Source organism: Gracilinanus agilis, chromosome 4 (assembly GCF_016433145.1).
Source record: "Gracilinanus agilis isolate LMUSP501 chromosome 4, AgileGrace, whole genome shotgun sequence".
In the NCBI taxonomy this organism is placed as follows: domain Eukaryota; kingdom Metazoa; phylum Chordata; class Mammalia; order Didelphimorphia; family Didelphidae; genus Gracilinanus; species Gracilinanus agilis.
Genome location: NC_058133.1, coordinates 78299775 through 78317218, shown reverse-complemented (window position 1 = coordinate 78317218; position 17444 = coordinate 78299775). Strand labels below are relative to the sequence as shown.

Genomic DNA, 17444 nt, shown 5'->3' with positions numbered 1-17444 from the left:
AGAAGAAATAGAATAGGAAATGAAGAAATGAAATTATCACTCTTTGCAGATGATATGGTGGTATACTTAGAGAATAAAAAAAAGTAATTGGAACAACTTTAGCAAAGCTTCAGAATATAAAATAAAATAAACCCACATAAGTCATCAGCATTTCTCTATATTACCAACAAAAGTCCATCAGCAAGAGAGAGACATCCCATTATAAATAACTGCAATCTTAAACTGTACTATAAAGCAGTAATCATCAAAAAAGTAAAATAAGTAAATTATAGGTGAATATAAAATAGTACACCTTTCAGTATATGGAGAAAGGAAGAATTTAAGACCAAACAAGAGAACATTACAAGAAGTAAAATGATTGTTTGATTATATTAAGCTAAAAAGAGTTTGAACAAACAAAACCAATGCCACCAAGATTAGAAGGGAAGCAACAAACTGGAAAAAAAAGTTTTATAGCAAATTTCTCTGATAAAGGTCTAATTTCTCAAATATATAAAAAACGAAGTCAAATTCCCCAATTTACAAATGGTCAAGGGATACGAATAGGCAGTTTTCAGATGAAGAAATCAAAACTATCAATAATCATATGAAAAAATGTTCTAAATCCCTCCTGATTGGAGAAATTCAAATCCAAAAAACTCTTGAGATACCACCTCATATTAGCCAATATGACAGTAAAAGAAAATGCTAAATGTTGGAGATGTGGCAAAATTGGGACACTAAAGCATTGCTGGTGGAGTTGTGAATTGATCCAACCATTCTGGAAGGCAATTTGGAATTGTGCACCCAAATGCCTTTGATCCAGCAATACCACTACTAGGTTTGTACCCTAAAGAGATTTTAAAAAATTGGAATGGACCAGTTTGTACAAAAATATTTATCACTGTCCTTTTTGTGGTGGCAAAAAATTGGAAAACGAGGGGATGTCCCTTGATTAGGGAATGGCTGAACAAATTATGGTGTATGATAGTGATGGAATATTATTGTGCTATAAGGAATGATGAACTGCTTGATTTCTTTAAGAACTAGAAAGACCTATATGAACTAATGCAGAGTGAAATAAGCAGAACCAGGAGAACATTGTACACAGAACATGAAACATTGTGGAACTATCAAATGTAATAGACTTTGCTACTAAAAGTAATGCAATGATACAGGACAATTCTGAGAGTCTTATGAGAAAGAATACTATCCACAGCTAGAAAAAGAACTGTTAGAGTAGAAATGCAGAAGAAAACATATGATTTATCAATGTTTATATGGATATATGATTTGGGGTTTTGTTTTAAAAGATTACTTATCAAAAAATGAATAGTATTAAAAAGATTTTGAGTGATAATACATGTAAAACCCAGTGGAACTGCTTGTGAACTCTGTAAGGGGGGAGGAAAGAGGGAAGAGAGACACCATGAATCATGTAACCCTGGAAAAAAAATATTTAAAAAATAAATAACTGTAGACAATATAAAATACCTGAGAGTCTACTTGCTAAGACAAACTTGGAAATTATATGAACACAATTACAAAATACTCGTCACACAAAGTCAGATCTAATCAATTGGAATAACATTAACTGCTCAGAAGTAGGTTGAGCCAATATAATATAAAGGACAATTCTACCTAAATGAATTTGCCTTTTCAGGGCCATACCAATCAAACTACCAAAAGATTACTTCACGAGATAGAAAGAATTATAACAAAATTCATCTGGAAGAACAAAAGTCAAAAATTTCAAAGAAATCATTGAAAAAAATATTAAGAAAGGGGGCCTAGCCATATCCAATTTCAAATTGTATTATAAAACAGTAGTCATCAAAACGATCTGATAAGCCTCCAGTGCTCTTAAATATTCACATCTATGCTTCCTCCAGCTTAGAGTGTGGGAGCCTAGCAGCCTCATTCAGCTTCTCTCCAGTGGCTGTCGGCATGGTTGCCAAGATGGGGTACCCCAGCCCCCAGGTTCAGAGATTTAGTGGCTTTGCCAGATCAGTAATGCCTAGACATCAGCCTTTCAGACAAGAGAGGGAAATAACATTGTGCTGTTCTTCTACCCTGAGACTTGGCCTTCATGGGTTCCAGGGAGATTATTGAAATCAGTGACTTGAGATGAAGAATTTAAGAAACTCAACTGCCAAGTGATTGGTGCTTCAATAGACTCCCACTTCTGTCACCTTGCCTGAGTCAACACACTTAAGAAGACCCCACTGGCGTCTGACCCCCAAAGCACCGATGATGGGGGCTTCAGGGCAGGTGATGGAATTTCATTCAACAGTCTCTTCATCCCTGATGAGGAGATCATTGGCCAGATGACCATCAATGATCTTCCTGTGGCTTCTCTGCAGACAATTCAGGCCTTCCATTTCACAGAAAACTTGCCAGTGTGTGCCCTGCTGTCTGAAAACCTGGAAGTGGCATAATCAAGTCGGATGTTAAGGGGGGATAAGGAATACTTCTCCAAGCAGTAATGGGCTGCTCTCTGCTGAGGTGGGGAGATATCTCACCTCAGGAGGCCCAAGAGTCCACTAAGCTACTGTCTGCAGGTCAAGAAAAAATGTGCTTGATCCCTTCCCCAAGCTTTCAACTGAAAGGCCCTTCCTAGAAGGAGACAAGATATTGTGGGGTTAGCTGGGCATGTCCTCTCCTCATGGGCCTGGAATCAGAGCATTCCTGACTTCTTTCTTCCCGCAGGGCAGCAGCTTGGCCCCTGCCTTAGCCCTTCAGCATCTTTTTTTCTCTCACCGATGACCTTGTACTATGTTAACAATGTTTGTTTTGTACCATAGTCGGTGCTAAGGGCGCCAGCCCAACTGATATTTTCATGGTTGTATTAAACTTGGTTCAAGTGGGAAAGACTCCAATCTGGTACTGGCTAAGAAAAAGAGTAGTGGATCAACGGAATGGGTTGTAGTAAATGAGCATAGTATTAGATAAACCCAAAGATCTAAGCTTTTGAGAGAAAAGCTCACTATTTGAGAAAAACTATTGGGAAAAATGGAAAATAATGGCAGAAACTAAAGAGAGCCCAACATCTCACACCTTATACCATAAAAAAAAGTCAAAGGGGATGCATAATTTAGAGATGAATGCCACGGACAAATTGGAGGAACATAGAATAGTTGTATCTGTCAGACCTGGATAAGGGAAGAATTGATTGCCAAACAAGTCATAGGGAACACTATAAGATATAAAATAGTTTTAATGGCATTAAACTAAAAAGGTTTTGCACAAACAAAACCAATGAACCAAGATTAGAAAAGAAACGAAACACTACAGAAAAATTTTATAACAAGTTTCTCTGACAAAGGCCTCATTTCTCAAACAGAACTGAGTCAAATTTATAAAAATACAAAGTAGCATTATTCAATTGGCAAGTGGTTAAAGGATATGAACAAGCAGTCAGTCCTCAGATAAAGAAATTAAGACAATAGTTACATGAAACAATATTCCAACTCCACTATAAATACAAAATGAAAAAAAAAACACTCCAATCCCCACTATTGATTAGAGAAATGCAAAATAAAACAAGCATATACAAGACTGAGACACCACCTCATACCTATAAGACTAGCTGATATGACAAAAAAAGAAAATGATAAATGTTGGTGATGTGGGAATATTAGGACACTAATACACTGTTGGTGGAGCTTGCACTGATCCAATCATTCTGGAAAGCAACTTGAAACTATGCCTAACGAGTTATAAAACTGTGTGTACCTTTGCTCACACAATACTACTGCTAGATCTATATCCCAAAGAAATCAAAGAGGAAAAGGAACTACTTGTAAAAAAAATATTTCTAGCAGCTCATTTTGTGGTAGAAAAGAATTGGAAACTGAGCAGGTATTTATCAATTGAAGAATGGCTGAACAAGTTATGGTATATGATTACATAATGGAAAGTGATGCAAACTAATAAAGTGAGCAAACTAGGAGAATACTGTTCACAATAACAGCAAGATTGTGTGATGATCAGCAATGCAAAGATCCACGAAAAGTCTAAGGAACTCATGATAAGAAATGCTATCTACTGCCATAGAAGGAACTGATAGTCTGAATGTAGATTGAAGCATACCATTTTTCAATTTTTTCCTTCAGGAATTTTTTCTTGTATGTGTGATATGTATTTTATAATAAGGTGAACATGGAAATATATATTGCATGATAGCATATGTATAACCTATATCAGATTGCTTACTTTCTTGGGGAGAGGGGAAGGAGAAGGAAGGAGGGAGAGAATTTGGATTACAAAATGTCAGAAAACAAATGTTAAAAATTGTCTCTAAGTGAAATGGGGAAAAAATACAATAAAATATTACTTGGAAAAAATAATTTATCCATAGATAGTAAAATGATAGGAACAAGAACTTTTAAAGTCTCAGAGAAAGTTAAAATCTAACAGAGAAAGATAAGCAAAAGGAAAAATGCACAAATGAGCAAATTGCTGGAGAGACTAGAGCTAAAAAATGTATCTTCTAAATGGGATTGCAGAAGAGTTTACATATTCTTTATTCCATGTGGAACATTAATAAAAATTAACCATGTAGTAGGGCATTGAATTATTATAAAAAATGGAGAAAGATGCAAAATAAATAAATTTACAGACTATACTGCAATAAAAATAGTGATTGGTTTAGGGATCACAAACAAAAGATGCCAACCCAAATGGAGACAAAGATGAAATCCCAAGTAATTAATGGATCAAAGAACATATCATAGAAACAATCGCATGAGAGAAAATAATTATGAAACAACATATGGAAATATTTAATTCAGCTAAATTGATCCTTGTGGGGGGGAGTGATATCTCTTTAAACATACATCAATAAACAGAAAAGAAAGGATTACTGGACTGAATATGAGTTAAAAAATAGAAATCCAACAAATCTAAAATAAGCATAAAAGAGGAGCCATTAAAAACAGAGGGAAAATAAACTGGAAATCCAAAAAAAACCCCACATAGAAATAAAAAAAACAAAAACTAGATTCTTTGAAAAGACTAATGAGATGGAAAAAATGGAAGAATAAGATAGGAAATTACCTAGCTTTCCCAAATTCCCCTCCAAATAGCTTAAAATAACATATTAACTGAATTAAATTGAATTTATTTATTAAAACCCTTACCTTCCATCTTAGAATCAATACTGTGTATTGATTCCAAGGCAGAACAGGAAGGGCTAGGCAACAGGGGTTAAGTGACTTGCCCAGGGTCACATAGCTAGGAAGTGTCTGAGACCAGATTCAAACCTAGAATCCCCTGTCTCTAGGCCTGGCTCTCTCATCCAGCTGCCCCCTTAAATTGAATTTTAGAGTAGCCGAAATAAATCACAGTAAAAGCAGTCATCTAACCTAAGACAACTTGGGGAGGACACAAGAAAAGATCTGATCTACTAGGATGGTGGGTTGGCCCACAGCAAGGTGCAGATACAATAGCATCAACAAACAGAAAGCTTGGGGTTAACTATGTCAGTGGCAATGCCAGGAAATACTTTTGCTCCACAGTGTGTGTGTGTGTGTGTGTGTGTGTACATGTGTGGAGAGGGGAGTGGGATGGGGGTTGGGGGGAGTCATTGAGCTGATTTGAGAAAATAATTAGGGGCCTCTGCTGGCATTTTACTCACAGCCAAAGGATATTGACTTCACTTGGTCCCAGGATGTGGCCTAAGGCAAGGCAGCATCCTTTGTTGAGTGCAGTCACAGAGATCTTGCTCATGGTTCTTGGATGGAGAGGACTGATTATGGCTACTTACAGAAGAGCAGAGTCCCTGATTTTGGTTTTAGGACAGAAGGGAGAACTGATGTTTGTGGCTGTGGGAGAATGAAGGCCAGTTTGCAGTGGTGGGCAGATGGGGAACCCTGGTCATGGCTTAATGGTGGAGAAGTATACCCGAGGCTACTCATAAACCAAGAAATAAGCCAAAAGAACAGTGATCATATCTGGCCTTGGATATCTGGCCTCTGGCACTTTGGAAGAACCAAAAAGTTAAAGACCCACAGATAGAGCTCTGAAAATAATAATACAAAAAACCTGAATTCTGAGACATTATCCTCCATTCCCTGAGAGCAGAATGTGATCTGAACATAAAGTTAATAGCCAATAAATAGCCTATTAAACAGAGATAGAACATAAACAACAGAAAAAGAACATGACCATAGTTAATCACTTTGGTGATAAAGAATATCAGAGTTCAAACTCAGAATAATGCAAGTGAAAATAGCTACTTGTAAAGCTTCAAAAAAAAAAGTGTAAAATGGCCTTGAGCCCAAAAAGAGTTCTTGGAAGAATTAAAAAAAGACTTCAAAAATTAAATAAGGGAGGAGCAACTACATGGCTCAGTGGTTTGAGAGCCAAGTCTAGAGACTGGAGGTTCTTGGCTCAAATCTGGCCTTGCCTAGTCTTTTACTGCTTTTCTGCCTTGGATCCAATACACAGTATTGATTCTAAGATGATAGATAAGGATTTTTAAAAAAATCAAATGAGAGTTGGTGGAAAATTTAGGAAAAATAAGGCAAGAATATTATGTAAACAACTAATTGAGGAAAAAAAAGAGATCCCAAAACTTAGCAAAAAAAATAACTCTTTAAAAATTAAATTGAGTAAGAGGAAGCTAATAACTTAATAAGACATCAACAAATAACAAAACAAAACCAAAAAGAAGGGTAAGAAATGGAAGAAAACGTAAAATACTGCATTAGAAAAACAACTGACCTGGGTAAATAGATTGAGGAGATAAGAATTGTTGGGCTACCTGAAAGTCATGATTAAAAGAGTCTAAGCATTATACTTCAAGAAATTAAGGAAAATTGTCTTACAGTTTTAGAACTAGAGGTTAAATAGAAATTGAAAAAAATTCCCCACTTACTCTCTGAAAGAGTTCCTAAAATGAAAACTCAATGGAACATAATAACTACGTTTCAATGTTCTCAGTTCAAGGAAAAAATATTACAAATAACTAGAAAGAAATAATTCACATAGTGTAGAGCTATAGTCATGATAACAAAAGGTTGAACAGCTTCTATAGTAAAAGGCTAAATAGTATGGACTATAATATTCTGAAGAACAAATAAGCCGAGTTTGCAATCAAGAATAACCTATCCAGTAGGGCTAAGTGTAATCCTGCAAGGAAAAGAAATGTAAAGAAACTAAATGATTTTCAGACATTCTTGAAGGAAAATTCAGAATTGAATGATTTGGATTAAATGTCCCACAACCCCCACCATATAGCTGTATATAATCAAAAGAACATAGAAACAAGAAGTTGATTAGAATGGGGCTACCTTTCGTATAAGACATATGAGTTGCTTAGATTCACAATTGTGAGAAAACTCACATTAATCTTTAGATATAAAATACTAAGTCCTTGGTTGGAAGTCTCTGAATAGCAAGTACAGATGGTTCGGTTTCACACAGGACAAGGTTCAAACAATGCTCAATTTCTACACTCACCACCTTTCTTAGAATCTGTACAGAAAAGAACAAAACTTCACCTAAAGTTGCCCCAGGGTATTTAACATATCGATAGCATACCATTTACCCTGCAGTTTGCTCCACCCAAGTGGGTAGAGTAAACCACACAGATCAAAGTGAACCATGGGAAAAGTGACAACAGTCCCCTGGAGACACAGGGCAACAACTGCCCAAAGAGTAATCTAGAAAAAAAGCATTCCTGAAGACTCCTACCTACTCTTTTACTCTTTCTCTATCTTTATTTACCACACCTCCATGCCTGACATTAATTACTTATATTAGTTACTCTGTTACTATATTCTCTTAAAGCTTATTTCCTCAGAATTGGGTCTGCTTAAGTCATCAATCCTTTGGGTGAGACTCATTTAGAATGAAATCCATCACAACAGAAAAACTGACTTTCAAATATAAGAATAAGGATTTAATGAAGTTAAAAAAAATTGTTTATCATCTTATATGGGAAAATATTTGTAATGCAAGAATATTATTATTAAGATAGTATACAAAGATAAAGCACTTTTGTTTGAGATGATTATAATGGGATGATACTTAAAAATAAAATTGGTTAGTGTAAATATGAAAAATAATAAAGGCTGCTATAAATATATATATTAGTATTTTAATTAAAGCCATGCTGATAAAGTTATTAGACCACGCGCTTGTAAGCATTCAAATTTGCCGCCTCCATTTTGTCTCCTGTCTCCTCCTCCGAGTCTGCTAGCCAAGAGAGAGCCTCCCTCCTAACCCCAGAGATTATAAACTCCTCTCTGCATTGACGTAGGCCTCCCCACACCCAAAGAACTGGAAACAGAAACCCCTTGGACCATGGGAAATGTAGTTTGATACATTTCCCAAATTTCACTTTTACAATTCCCCGTGAGGTCCAGCAAAAAAAAAGGTTAGTCCTTTTTCTTCGCTGGATCTGTAAAAATAAACAACTTCTAAAATTTTCAGGAATTTGGGGATAAAAGAAATAGATGAACAAATGGTTAAAATTAGCCGCATTGACAAAAACCAATTTGGGGGCAGTCCCCTATTGGTATAACAGTGTACAATTAAAACAATATACACAATTCAATTTCAACTCCCCATAGTTCAATCAACTGCACCCCAAAGTTCAAAATTTGGTCTTCATGGTACAGTGAAGGCTTTTCAGACATCTTCATGGTGTCTTCACCAAAACAGTTCGTCATCTGGATTCTGGGGAGATGGCAAGATCCTTATCCTGAAATTATTCTCAAAAGAATTTAAACTTTACATTATAGATTACAAAACATACATTTTCTTCTAAGATTTATACAATTCCCCTTGAAATTACTCCTAAAAGAGTTAAATATACATATATTTTTACATTATCGAATTTTAAAAAACTTAACAAATATCCCCATGAGGTAAAACTTAAACACACCTTTTTTCTAAAAAAAAGGTACCTCAGGTCAGCTAAGGGTGGCAAAATACAAAGAATAAAATTCAAGAAAAAAGAAGAAAAAATTAACTTGTAAATGAAATGTAAAATGTGCAAAAAATGTAGGGAAAATAAACTTAGACCTTTGAATGAAGGTCTAATTAAAGTGAATTCAGCAGTGTGCAATTACCCATTCAGGGCCAGGACTTAAGGAAAATGTCTCTCTCTGATCTGACTTTCTATCAGCTTTTCAGGGAACTGAGCCAAAATAAATAACCAATCTTAAGTGCTTTCTAGGAATCTAAGTAGAGGGGACCCACGTCCTCTAAAGTTTTAGAAAAGACTGGGACTCCAGGACTCAAACCCCAATTTCCAAGCCCTAAAATATTGGCATAGAACTGCTGCAATCCAAGCAGATTTTAGTCAGTCAAGTCTCTGATCATGTGCTTTCTTTTGCACTATTAACGGCTTTCATATTCCCTTCTGGAATCAGAGAGGCATTTAAATCACAGTCCTATAGGCTCAGGTATTTGCTGTAGAATCAGAAAAAGGATAAATAATGATTATATATGTACTTCCAGTACAAGATGAGAAAAGGGGAAAAATCAATTGCTCTCATTAAAAAAGTTTTTAAAAATCAAAAAAATATATATAGCTTAGAACTAGAAGGGTTATGTTACCCAAAAATGAGATTTTCTGTGAGAGAAAGTAGGTTTTACAAAATAGCAGATTCACAATGCACATTCAAATAGAGTACCATTATTTCCAATAGCATATTTTAAAACAATAAACAGTGATGTTTAAAATTATATACTTGTTACAACTTTAATCTTGGCTAAGAGTTTCTCAACAAACCCTGTTATTGCTTCCATAGCAAAATGTGATATTTAAAAAAGAAACCTTCTGGTCTAAATTATCCTCAGATAAGAATATACAGGAGCTCCTTGGCTTCCTGTTTTAAAAAATCCTGGGTAGGAATGCTTCTACCCATTTAAGGCAAAAATATCTCTTATAATAAAATATATAAAAGCTTTATCCTTTAAGACAACAATTCTTAAGGATTTAAAGTAAAAGTTAAAAAGATCTCTTGTAAAATTACAAGGTAATATTCAAAGCATGAAACTTTCAAGGTTCTTTACAATTACCAAGAGAGAGTAAATTTTTAAAAGACATGCGCTCTATAAGATGTTCATAGGTGGTACATATAACCGCATTGCTTCTGATACAGTAAGCTTTAAGTAAATTAGGAAATATAATAACATCATAAGCAGAAACTTCATTAGCGTAAAATGATTCAGTGCAACAGGAAAATCAACGAAATAAGCAAGATTAATTTACAAAACTAATTAGCAAAATACAGTAAGATACAGTCTTTTTAAAAGTCATTCAGTTCTGAAAGGGTTTTTTTTTTTTATATCAGTCTTTGCTCAAAGTTCTGAGCAGGTATGGGGTGAAATTTCTTCCCCTGAGTTCAGTTTTTAATCACAAGCAAGTCTGAATAGGCCATTCGGCCAATTAAAGGTAAACGCTAGGTCCACGTGGGGTCAGGTCGTTGGGCTCGGGGCTAGAGAAAAAGTTTTGTAGAAAATCCCATGTGTAGAGCTAAATTAGGTCTTTAGAGAAACACGTGGAAGGCTAGAAATAGGGAGAAAGAGGAATACTACCCAAATTGTTTGCGGCAGAGCTGAAGCAGTCTCTGGAGGTCGAGATCTCGGCAAAGGCAGCAGCCGGGGGTCATCCATGTTGGAGCTCGGGGTTCTGGAGTGGAACTAGCAGGATTAGCAGTCAGGATCGGAGATCACAGGGACTGGAACGCTGGCAGACTTGTAGTCAGGAGATCAGCGGCAGGAATGGAGATCAAGTCAGGAGTCAGGAGATCGGCTGCGAGACGAGACTGGCTGGGCACCGGCAGTCCATCAGTGCCAGCAAGGGCCACCAGGCCCCGGGCATTGAGCAAAATAATTCGCAGCCCAGCGGCAATTAAAACCATTGTCTCTCTTCCCCGTAAAACAGCCTCTAGGCTGGGGAAAATCGGGAGAGGACTGGGCGAGGAAAAACATTGCTTCTGAGACTCGGGGTCCCAGAGCCGCATGGCTTCTTCTTAGGCTATCCAGAAAATTGAAAGTTTGAATTACTCCCGTGTGGTTTGCCAAATTGTAAATATGAAAAATAATAAAGGCTGCTATAAATATATATACTAGTATTTTAATTAAAGCCATGCTGATAGATAAAGTTATTAGACCACGCGCTTGTAAGCATTCAAACTTGTCCATTTTGTCTCCTGTCTCCTCCTCTGAGTCTGCTAGCCAAGAGAGAGCCTCCCTCCTAACCCCGGAGATTATAAACTCCTCTCTGCGTCAACGTAGGCCTCCCCACGCCCAAAGAACCGGAAACGGAAACCCGTTGGACCACGGGAAATGTAGTTTGATACATTTCCCAAATTTCACTTTTACAGTAGAGAGGTAAAATGGTGTAGATCAGTGATGGGCAAACTATGGCCCTGTGGGCCAGATGCGGCCCCCTGAAATGTTCTATCAGGCTGCTTGACATTATTCCTAATCTGACGAATACTGTGAGTGGGATACAATGCAATGAAACTTCAAAAGAGTTGCTTAGAAACAGACTGACAGATGAGCATTTCCTTTCCTTTGGCCCCCTCTTTAAAAAATTTGCCCATCACAGGTGTAGATTATCTCATACAGAGGGGATGTGAATTGAACACCTTTTACAGTTGAGGGGATTTGGAGGAGAAGGAATGGCAGCACAGAAACTTATTCTCACTGGAACTGGATTAAAGAGGGAATAGTGTATAAATCTAGTTGGGTAGAAAAATCTTAACTCTAAGAGAATTAAACTCTTAGAATGGTAGGAGGATTGGCAAGGCAGTGCTTAGGGGGCATATTAGACTTCTAAGGAGGAATAAGGTAAAAAGAGAAGGATAAACATTGGAGGGAATTAAACAACTAGTAATTATAACTTTGAATGTGAATGGGATAAATTTAAAATGGAAATGGAGAGCAGAATGGATCAAAATCCAGAACCAAACTATTTTGGTTATAAGAAACATTTAAAAATGAGAGATATGCACAGAGTAAAAATAAAGGGCTGGAGTAGAATTTATCATGTAAATAACTGATGTAAAAAAAGTGGGAGTAGCAATCATAATCTCAAGGAAAGTTAAAACTAAAAATTAAAAGAGATAAGCAGGAAAATTACATTGTTAAAAGGTACCACAGATAATGAACTAACAACATTAAACATATAATCATCAAATACTATAGCATCAAAATATATAAAAGAAAAGGTAAATGAATTATAGTTGGAAATAGAAAAACTATAATAATGGAGGACTTCAACTTTCTACTCTTGGAACCAGATAAATCCAACCGAAAAATAAATAATTGAAGAAATTTGAATGGAATTGAGAGGAATTTTCTCAGCAATACCATGGCATCTTTACAAAAACTGGCCATATATTTGAGCATAAACACTTTATATTTGTAGTCAGATGCAGAAAAGCTGAAATACTATATCCGTTTCATATCATAATGCAATAAAAGTTAACATTTAATAAGGGAACATGGACATAAAGATGAAAAATTAATTGAAAACCAAGTAACCCAATCTTAAAAGAATGAGAGTGCATCAAAGGACAAATTATAGAAATAATAAATATATTTTATTTAAGAAATGATGAGACAACATACCAAAATTTATGGGATGCAGCATAAGTGATAATCAAAGGAAAATATTTATCTTTACATTCTTACATCTATAAAATAAAGAGCATGGATTTGGGTATACATACAATTAAAAGCTAGAAAAAGGAACAAATTTTAAATCTATAATTAAATACCAAGTTGGAAATCCTGAAAATTAAAGGTGGTATTAATAAAATCATATATAAGAAAACCATTGAATTAATAAATAAAAATAGCTGGGTTCATGGGAAAAAAACAATAAAATGAACCATTGGTTAATATGATTTTTAAAAAAGAGATAAGAAAACCAAATTGCTAATATCAAAAAGGAAAAGGCCAAATATATCACTAATAAAGATGAAATTAAATTACTGGGAATTATTTTTCCTAATTACATGCCAATAAACTTAACAATTTAAATGAAATGGAAGAATACTTTTAAAACTATAAACAGCATAGTTTAACAGAAGAGAAAATAAAATATCTAAATAAAACTATTTTAGAAAAAAAAAAAAAGAAATTGAGAAACTTTCTAGTTCCATGATGGTAGAGGGGGAAACTTTACTGATCTCTCCCAAATTTCCCTCTAAACCACTTTAAAACAAGGTCTCAACAAATTTTGGAGCAGTGAAGCAGTTTTTCAACCCAGATAAGCCCAGGAAACTGGGAGAAGGTTCACCTCCCTGGATAGAAGGGGAGCTCAGTCCTAAGCAGGCAACCTGAGCAAAGGAAGACAATAACCCATGAGGAAATGTCAGGCCTTGCCCCAACAGCAGAGAAGCTTCAACCCAGAGCAAGCCAGCAGTGGGCCAGACAGAGTAGGGGTTAGCAGGAAGGCCTCAGCTGGACATTGGCTTACAGCGGGCCTGTCCCCAGTGAAGGCCACCAGCAAAACTCCCCATGAGGCAGGCCAGCAGTGAAGTCCCATCCCTAGGGCAAGTCAGCAGTGAGGTCCCTCATTGTACAAACCAGTAGCTGAGGCCCCCCACTGAATAAGCCACCAGTGAGGACACCGCATTGGTACAAGCCAGCAGCAAGGCTTCACTTCCAAGGCAAGCCAAAAGCAAGACCCTATCCCATAGCTACAGTAGGGCCCCAACAGTCCAAAGTGAGGCAATTATTACCTCTTCTAGGGCAAGCCAGCAGTAAGGTCTTACCTTTAGGACTGGCCAGCAGTGAGGCATTAACCCCAGGGCAAGCTAGCAGTGATGTCCCTCTCATTGTGCAACCCAATAGCTGGGGTCCCCCAAGGATCCCCAACTGAACAAGCAAGCAACAAGGTCCCCTATCATGTAAGCAAGCAATAAAGACCCCCTTCTGATGCATGACTACAGTGAATTTCCCCCCAGGGAAAATTTCCTGACCAGATCAGGTCAGTAGCTAGACTCTGAAGCTCATATAAACTAGAAGCAAAGCCCCAAATCCCACAAGAAGAAGACTGGGGAAATGACTTCTCCAACCAAGGAACAGAGTCCAATTTTAACATACAATGAAAAGTTATATAATAAACTGAAAAATAAATGAGCAAAACCAAAAACAAACAGAAGAGAGTCTAATAATAGAAAGTTATTATGGTTACAGGAAGAATCGGGACACAAACCTAAAAAAGAACAATGTCAAAATGGCTACGAGTAAAACCTTGTGAAAAAAAAAATGTGAACTGGAGACAGGACCAAAAAGAACTTCTGGAAGAAGTGAAAAAGGAACTTTAAAAATCCAATAAGAGAGAAGAAAAATTGGGGAAAAAATGAATAATGCAAAAAAAAATCGTGAAATAAGAGTTAACAGCTTGGTAAAGGAAGTATAAAAAATGTAAAGGAGATACATTTGCCAAAGACAACTTATTAGACCTTAAACAGTAGAATTGGACAAATAGAAAAGGAGGTACAAAAATTCACTGAAGAAAAAAATAAGTAGAACTGGTCAAATGGAAAAGGAGGTATAGAAACTTTGTGATAAATTTCTTAAAAACTAGGGGGAAAAAGCAGTCAAGTGGCTTGGTGGATTAAGAGCCAGACCTAGAGCCAGGAGGACTTGGGTTCAAATCTGATCATACATGTTTCCTAGCTAGGTGACCCTGGACAAGTCACTTGACCCCAATTGCATAGTCAAGAAACAATTAAAAAAAATCAAAAGAATGGAAAAATAGAAGAAAATGTGAAATTTCTCATTGGAAAAACAATTGACCTGGTAAAAAGATTATGAAGAGATAATTTAAGTATTATTGGATTACCTGAAAATAAAAAAAAAGACCCTGGACATTATATTTCAAGAAATTATCATGGAAAATTGCCCTGGTATCCTAGGATCAGAAAGAAAAATAGAAATAGAAAATTTTCTTTTATCTCAGGAATGTTACAGAAAAATTCCAGAACTCTCAGTTAAGGAGAAAATATAAGTAACCAGAAAGAATTCAAATTTCATGGAGCCATAGTCAGGATAATACAAGGCTTGGCTTCCTCTGCTTTAAAGGATTGGAGAGCTTGGAATATGATATTCCTGAGGGCAAAGGAGATATGATTATAACCAAGAATTACCTCCTCAGCAAAAATATGTATAATTCTTCATATGGAAAAAAAAATGGATATTTAATGAAATTAAGAACTTTCAGAAAGACCAGAACTGCATGGGAAATTTGACATTTAAACAGAAGACTTAAGAGAAGCACAAGAAGGTAAACGGGAAAGAGAAATCATAAGGCATTTGATAAGATTGAACTTTTTACATTCTTACATAGAAAGACAAAATTTGAAATTTAGGAATGTTATCAATTTAGGTTGGATCAAACTGCATGAGGCCTTCAACCACCATCTGTGTAACAGTTCAGTATATCAGCATTAGCTGTATCAATAGCAGTTTCAAGTTTGATCATAACAGTTGGCTTCCTGCTATCCATCCATCGCCTGCAGTAGGTTAATTCCTGACAACCTTAGTAATTTATAACAGTTTGACCCATACAAGATTAATTTACTTATTATACCACTTATTAGGAAGAACAAAGTGAAAAGAGAAAGAAAAGAATGAACAGCATAAATGTAAGAAGAAGGAAAATACATAGTTAATTATCATAACTATAAATATGAATGGGATGAAGTCACCCATAAAACAGAAACAAAGAATGGATCAAAAACCAGAATGCTACAATAGCACATGTCTACAAGAAGCACATTTGCAGCAGGAAGACATACACAAAGGGTTAGAGCAGAATGCATAATGTTTCAGCTAAAGTGTTAAAAAAAAAAAAAAAAAAAAAAAAAAAAAAAAAAAAAGCAGGAGTAGCAATCATTACCTTAGACAAAACTAAGGCAAAAAACAGATCTAAATAAAAGAGATGAGGAAGGAAATTATATTTTGCTAAAAGGTACCATAAACAATGAAGTAATATGGATACTAAACATATCCACCAAATGGTATAGTATCTACATTTTTGAAGAAAAATGGCTTAAAGTAGGAAATAATAAAACTATAAAAGTTGGAAATCTGAACTTTCCCCTCTCAGAACTAAATAAATCTAACAAAAAAAGAAACCAACAAGAAGTTAAGGAAGTGAATAGAATTTGAGAAAAATTAGATATTATAGACTTCTGGAGAAAACTGAATGAAAACAGAAAATGATATGGATTTTTCTCAGGAGTACATGGCACATACACAAAAATTGGCCATTAGAGCACAAAAATCTCAAAAACAAATACAGAAAAATATTTACTGCATAATTTTCAGATCATACTGCAATTGAAAGTATATTCCATAAAGATCTATGTAAAGAAATGAAAAGTGGAAACTAATAAATCTAATTCTAAAAGAATAAGTAGATCAAAAAATAAATCATAGAAACAATTTCTTTGAAGATAATGGCAATAATGAGAATACATCAAAATTTATGGGATACCACTAAAGCAATACTTGGAGGAAAATTTATATCTTTAAATACATCAATAAAATAGAGAACAGTAAAATGAATTTGGCATGCAACTAGAAAAACCAGAAAAAGAACAAATTAACTCCTCCTAATTAAAGATGAGATCAATAAAACTGAAATTAAGAAAACCGTTGAATTAACAAAGCTGAAAGCTAGTTTTATGAGAAAAAAAAAACCCTGACAAAATAAACTTTGGTTAATTTGATTAAAAAGGAGGAAAGAAGAAAATCAAATTACCAATATCAAAACTTTTTGAAAAAAGTGAATGAAGAAGAAATTAAGTCAATTATTAGGAGTTATTTTACCTAATTACATGCAAGAAAATTTGATAATCTAAGAGAAATGGATGAATATTAAATATATACATGTATATATTTTATACATATATATTGCCCAGATTAACAGAAGAGGAAATAGAATACTTAATTCCATTTTAGAAAAATAAATTGAACAAGCCATCAATGAACTTTCTAGGAAAAAAAAATCCCCAAGGCCAGAAGGATTCACAAGTAAATTCTACCAAACATATAAAGAACAATCCCTATACTATATAAATTATTTGGAAAAATAGGTAAAGAAGGAATCCTACCAAATTCCTTTTATGACACAAATATGGTGCTGATCCCTGTCAGGAAGATCAAAAATAAAAGGAAGAAAACTATAGACAAATCTTCCTAACATTGGTGCAAAAACTTTTTTTTCATTATTTTGTCATGCAAAACACAAATCCATACTGGTCATTGTAAGAGCAAACTCATAGATAACCAAAACGCTCAAATCCATAAATATACTGATGTGAAAGATGACTTCAACAGTTCTTTCTATGGAGGTGGGCAGCAACCCCCATCATAAGTCTTTCAGGATTGTCTCATATTATTGCATTGTTGAGAGTAGCCAAGTTTTCATAGATGATAATCATCCAATATTGCTATTACTGTGTGCAAGGTTCTCCCAG

The 17444-nt window shown here is 35.3% G+C and overlaps 1 pseudogene; it reads left to right on the top strand.

The window, feature by feature from the left end:
* Positions 1-2465, top strand: part of LOC123245916 — a 40046-nt pseudogene extending 37581 nt beyond the window's left edge.
* The last annotated feature ends 14979 nt before the right edge of the window (positions 2466-17444 follow it).